Raw genomic sequence first — 6,508 nt, forward strand, 5'->3', positions numbered from 1 at the left:
ATTGAAGGGTTTACCTCCCTCTTTAAATATATCAAAATGTATGATTGAAACTGAAAAAACAAGGAGCTCCTATTTGGGTTTATGACCTGCAGAATATTGAAAAAAAATTTAAAATATTCTCAAAAATTTCAAATAAAACCATTATTGGAAAAATAAAAAATAATAAACTACAATAGTAATTAAAAACTGAGCGTATGTATCTGTGCATGCACCTATGTATGTTCCTATGTATCTATGTAGTCTCATGTCCCAGTTTCTTCTTCCGAACGACAGTGAACTGACCATCGAACCAGGTATCGATGGATTCGTAATCTTCCCGTCTTTATGTTTGGCTATTTAACATAATCCTCCGTTAATAATTAGCGGATATATGAATTAAAAAGTATTGATTATGACACTTAGATTTCGACATAAAACTCCTATTTTTCGAAGGCTCCATTCAAATTATTATTCAGTGCTTCATCTCAACTTTCCGCAACAATGCTTTTATTCGCAACTCCAATAAACTATAGAGGACGCTGCAGCCACTGTCTAATGGCGGATGAAAAAGGTAAAACAAACAAATGCCGTAACTTATAACTTGCTTTGACACTTTATGAATGATAGTAATTATTCATTGTGTTTGTGGAAAGTTTTCTTTTCTATTCTTCAGAAGTTACTTACACTACAAACTGTCTGAAGCTTGTAATTTACCCCAAAGAAAACACGTGGAACGGAATGTTTTACCTTTTTCGGTAGTATAGTTAATCACCGCAAGGTAGCGTATTCGAGCTCTGGAGTTGCGAATTAAAATTTATAGCGGTGAGGAAAATCATTGAGACAAAAAATCTGTTGCCATTTTTGTATCTAATATGAGCAGATAAAATTCTGGGTTTTGTTTTAAAGGCTTCTCCAGTAATTGGGGGGATTTAAAATGTTTACTTTTTGTTATTTTTTCGGAATCTGCCACAAAATTTTACTGATTTTTTTTTTTTTGTTCATGCATGATTGTTGAACACGCGTCAATTGACATGACTTTTATTTTCAAGGTGGACCGTGCAAAGCCAGGAGACGTAGCTAGTAAAAAAATAAATGCTGTATTCCTGCTATGGCATAAAATAATAAATGCTATGCTCCTACAATTGAGGCATATCATAAGCAAGAAAACATTTTCTCAAAGAAAACAAAATGTCACACCACACTATCAGACTTAAATCTGAAAAAAATATGAAAGTTATCCTACGAGTCCTCCCAATTAGCGCAGACCTAGATAGGATAAAAGAAAAATACGAAGAAAATAACTTTCCAATTATTCACATGTCCCAGCTTCATAAGGGACCTGAAGAGAAACAAGCTACCATTATTCCTAATTCATCTAACTGATAATAACTCAAATAAAGGTATTTGGGAATTAAAAAATTTAAGTGAAGTACCAATTACTACAGAAAAATTGAAAACATTAAATAATGTCAAACGATGCTGGAATTGCCAGCAATACAATCACTCCTCATTCGGATGTAATCGCCCTCCAGTTGACCTTGTTTGCGCTGGAGAACACAAAACATCAACTTGCAGTAACAACAACTCAAAAATAACCAAAAATGTGTTCACTGTCGTGCTCAATACACTGCTGTATAAATGCCCAGCTATACTAGCAATTACAGAAAAAGCTAAATTCAAGAAAAACCAAAATAACAATGATGAAAACACTATTCCCAGGACCTTTTAAAATGTCCTGATTGATAGCTTTAATAATGTCCCAAATATTCCTGAAAATCCTCTATTACAAACCAAGGGTACCCATAAAGGGGGGGGGGGGCAAGGGAGCTCGCTTGAGCCCCCCTTTAAAATTAGAACTTCCTTGCTTTTGGCACTTTTTTCTTTGCAAAAATGTAAAAACAGTTATTCTCCAGTCATTAATGAATAAGTTATCAAAAATGAAATATTTTAATGACTCTAATCTGTCCTGAAATCGGTTTCCATGGAGAAGAACACTCCTAACCCGTGTGGAAAATATCTGAGCCCCTCTTACAATTTTGCATATGGCCGCCCTTGTTGCAAACTCTTACAATCACTATCAAAACAATAATACAATAAGTTGGAAAAATGAGTGTTCAATAATTCCAAGTTCTACCATCAATCCTACGCTACCATACTAGGTTTATTCTATCCTATGGTTACTTGTCCATAATTCTTTAATTACCATTTGTAATAAAAAATACATTTAATTATCGATTTTTACCAAAAAAAAAAAAAAAATCAAAAACTAAAATGAATAAAAAATTCCCTGAAAAGTGGTCAACACCGGCTTAGTGGACAGTCAATGAGAGCGCTTCCCTTCTTCTATACATCCTGCCTATCAGAGAAGTTGAATTTCGAACTAAAATGAGTTGCATCTCTCTCTCTCTCTCATATCTCGAAACTAGTATTTAAATTCATTTTAAATACTAAACTATTCCAAATCCATATAAAAATTAATCACAAAAGTAACATTTCTTGATAAAATTCACTTAGATGGCTTAAGCTTAACTTGTGACCGTGAGGATCTAACTTATAAGTTTTTCAACTTTTAAATTAACTTTAACTTAAATTTTTAAATGAGACAAGATAAAGTGACCTGAAATCCCACGATCTACAATCCATTCGACGAATATCTTCGGCGAAACTTCGGCGGATACGTAACAATATGTTTAAAACCGTATCACTCCCCCCCCCTTTTTTTAATTATTTTTTGAAGCAAGTATCATTTCTACTTGTTATGAAGTCATGAATTAGTTTTTGTTTTCTGTTGCTGAAGTTTTATTATTCATTGTGTAAAACGCAACACAAAAATTTTAAATCACGTTTAAAGAAAAATAAAGAAAAAAGACAGAAAATACTACTTTTATCAAACATTACAAACACTTTTTTTACTGAATAAAAAGGCTTTTGTTAAATCCCAATCGGTCGCAGATTAATAGCAGTCTTTTGAGCAGGCAAGAAAAAAATCCCATTTTTTGGAGACATACTGACACAAATGCCATCGAAAACAGAAGAGAAGGAGGGAGAAAAAAAAATTATAGACTTGCGATTATTTCTTTTCTCCTGTCTTAAACGAGGGATAAGAAACAACAAACCATAAGCTTCTTTCACTGGAAAAATAACAAAGAAATGGGTTTAGTACACGGTTATTTAGTATTTATGCTGTTAACAAAAAGCGATTGTAGAATATGCATCAGACCGTGACGAATTTTTCGTAACACAAGTGTAACAAATGTAAGGGAACCTAACAAACAAATTCAAATGATGCATGTTTAATATTGTTCTGTGACAGACGAAAGAACCCACAAAAATGGATCCATTCTTCAGAAATAGCACGAAAAAGGACCATTTATTTGAAATTTTTAGTTTCTGTTATCGTAAAATAAATCAATATAACTATAAAAAACCAGTTTTCAACCAAACGTTGATTGCCCTAGTGAAAATGACCGACTTTTACCGCCTTAAAGGCGGTTTTTGGACAGGCGGTAAAAGCCGGTCACTGCCGGCTTTGACCATTTATGTCTTAGTTGGTGAAGACCGGCTTTAACCGTCTAGACCAAGACGGTGAAGACCGGCTTTAACCGTCTAGACCAAGACGGTGAAGACCAGCTTTAACCGCCTAAGACCAAGACGGTGAAGACTTAACCGTCTAAGACCAAGACGGTGAAGACCAGCTTCAGCCGGCTAAGCCAAAGAAAGCTGGCATTGACCAACTGTTATCGCCTGTCCAAAAACCGCCATCTTACTGCACTAATGACAAGGATTATGTAAATAACACAAGGTTAGTTTTAATGCATCTCATAAAACAATTCCCACCTTATTTCACCTGACCATATGATTTTTTGCATCATATTTTCAAATTCAAAGAAGATGGATTCAAATTCAGAGTAATTATATAATCCCAAATATCATATCCAAAAACAAGGTGGTGCTTAGGGTGAGCTCATAAAATTCTGAGGTTACAATAACAATAGATTAAAAAGCATTAGCTAAATGCAAACAGGACACATAATTGCAAAAATTGGGGAAAAACATACTTTAATCTCAAAAAGAATAAAAATACTTATATAAGTTTCAAAATGCAATATATAGAATATCAAAACAATCAAATTAAGATTATTATTTCCATTATTGGTATAAAAGTAAAGAATTTAGTTTGCTGTTGTAAGCCAACAGGAATGTGCAACTTGTATTTCATGATACTTGCCTTCTAACCCATGTGTCAGAAAAATATTAAATGAGACATATTTAGACATTGCTGAGCACAGTATATACATACAGGCTATTATAGTAAAACATCTGCAATCAATGGCTTAGCTATAGATTCCCAAGACCCCAGTATAGAAGGGGGACATGAGAAAAACATTGTATCTGAAACTTCCTAAAAGGAAATAATTGCAAAAGATCAAGATTAACAGATTGTTGTAAATGTTAAATATGATTTATAAACATAAATAAATAAGTTAATGCTTTTTATGCACTTTTAGAAATTTCTTCTTGGCTTTTACAATTACTTTAAAATTAACTGAATTTAGGCATTTATTTTGTATTACTTCTTTACACACACACACACACACATATATATATACACATTAGAGCTTGAACACAAAAAAGTGCAATTATGAAAACTTGAAGGACATTTTAAGCTAACGTTTTGGCATTTTTACCATCATATCCAATATTTTTAAAAAAATTATTCATAGACATAGAACATGGGGGTAGCAAAATCCCGGCAAAAATGTTCCCTGATAATTCCCTGACTTAGCACCAAAAATTTCCTGATTTTACAACCTGGCAAACAGTAGATTTTACTTTGAAAAATATGAGGAAAAACTAGATTTTTATATTGGATAACAAGAAAGAAAACAGTAAAATTCATGAAATAGTAAAATTCATATTCAAAATGCTTGAAGACTAAGCTTTTTTAAACTAAATTTTGTCTGGTTCAACATTTAACTTTGACATTTGAAAACTGGCACACAAAATGATAAGAGAATGTCTATTAAAAATTTCCAAATAAAGGTTTTAATGAAAAGAAACAAATTTTATTTACAAGCTTTCTAACAAAGCTTAATAAATAATCGAAATTTTTTAAAATATGTATATAATTCCAAAAACAGATACAAAAATATTGAGTTCATTAGTTGTATGAAAAAAAAGTATTAAAATAGTATTAATAATTTCCGACACAATCATCAGAAAAATTAATGAAAAGAAGTAAATCTGATTTGAGGTAGTTTTACAAATTTTTATCATTTTTTGTAGGATTCGATCTGGAGGCCTTGCTGGTTAGTAACAATTAAAAATAATTTTAGAATGTGTATAAAAATTTGTTTGGCAAAAAACAATCTTAAAAATGAAAAAAAATGTCAGGGAGGAAAATTTCAGAGGGTTAGCTTTTCAAAAGTATATTTTTACTTGATATTATGAGAAATTTTTAAAATACCCCGATAATTCCTTGATTTTTTCCAGAAATTTCCCTGAGAATCCTCTGATTTCCAGGTTGTGTTACCACCTTGTAGAATAAGAAAATAAAAGAGCAGAGATTACCTATTAAAAAAAGAAACATTTAAAAATATTCTAAACCGTTTATGAGAGGAAAAATTTTATTTTAGCTTCTGCAGCTTTTTTTGAGAAACAATTGGTTACAAGCCAAAAGAAGCACATGAGCCCATGGTTTGAAAAAACATGAGCTGTTTTTGTTTTTTTATTTCAGCATTTTAATTCCTTCTTTTTGGAAAAAAACAATAAACTTACTTAGTTTAATTTTTTATAAGCTTACCCCAGACTTCGATGAGCTAAAAAAGTTATGAAATATGTCTTTAAAAATGTGAAAAAATGCCTTCATAAGTTGTTAAAAATTTCTCTATCTAAGATCTTGTTTTGACGAAACTTCAAAATAGATTAGGAAGTGAGACTAAAAAGTTGGTCCAGATTCAAGATTTTTGGGCAGTATGAAAAGAATGTGGAAGAGAATGCAGACGATGAAATAAGTTATATTAATATCTTACGAAATCATGTCAATTTGGGGTTTGTATCAATATTAGTTAAGACATTATTTCAGTATTAAAATTGTGGAAAAACATTTCTATATAGAATCTTGATTTGTTACTATATGACCAATTAAGTCTTGATTTGAATTTTTAAGTTATTGTTAACTTTCAATAAAATAAGATCAAATAAAAAATTAATTTTGATTAGCTTTAAACTTACATATTTTTAATTACTAAACTAATTTTTTTTCCAATAGCTTATAATTTATTTTAATAAATCTATATAGAAAAAGTTATTAATGTATTGAACACATTTCAAATTACTAGCTCTTTTATTTCCTTATTCGTCTAAGAGTAGCGATTTTATCACCAATAGCTTGGACAACTACAACAAATGATGCTCGCTGAGCTACAACTGACTTTTTCTCATCCTCCGATAAATCACTTCTTTGGATCATTTCACTGACAACTCTTTGTTCTAAAAGATTTCGTATATACAGAATCCCTGCCTTAGG

This window comes from Uloborus diversus, chromosome 9 (assembly GCF_026930045.1).
Source record: "Uloborus diversus isolate 005 chromosome 9, Udiv.v.3.1, whole genome shotgun sequence".
Taxonomy (NCBI): Eukaryota; Metazoa; Arthropoda; class Arachnida; order Araneae; family Uloboridae; genus Uloborus; species Uloborus diversus.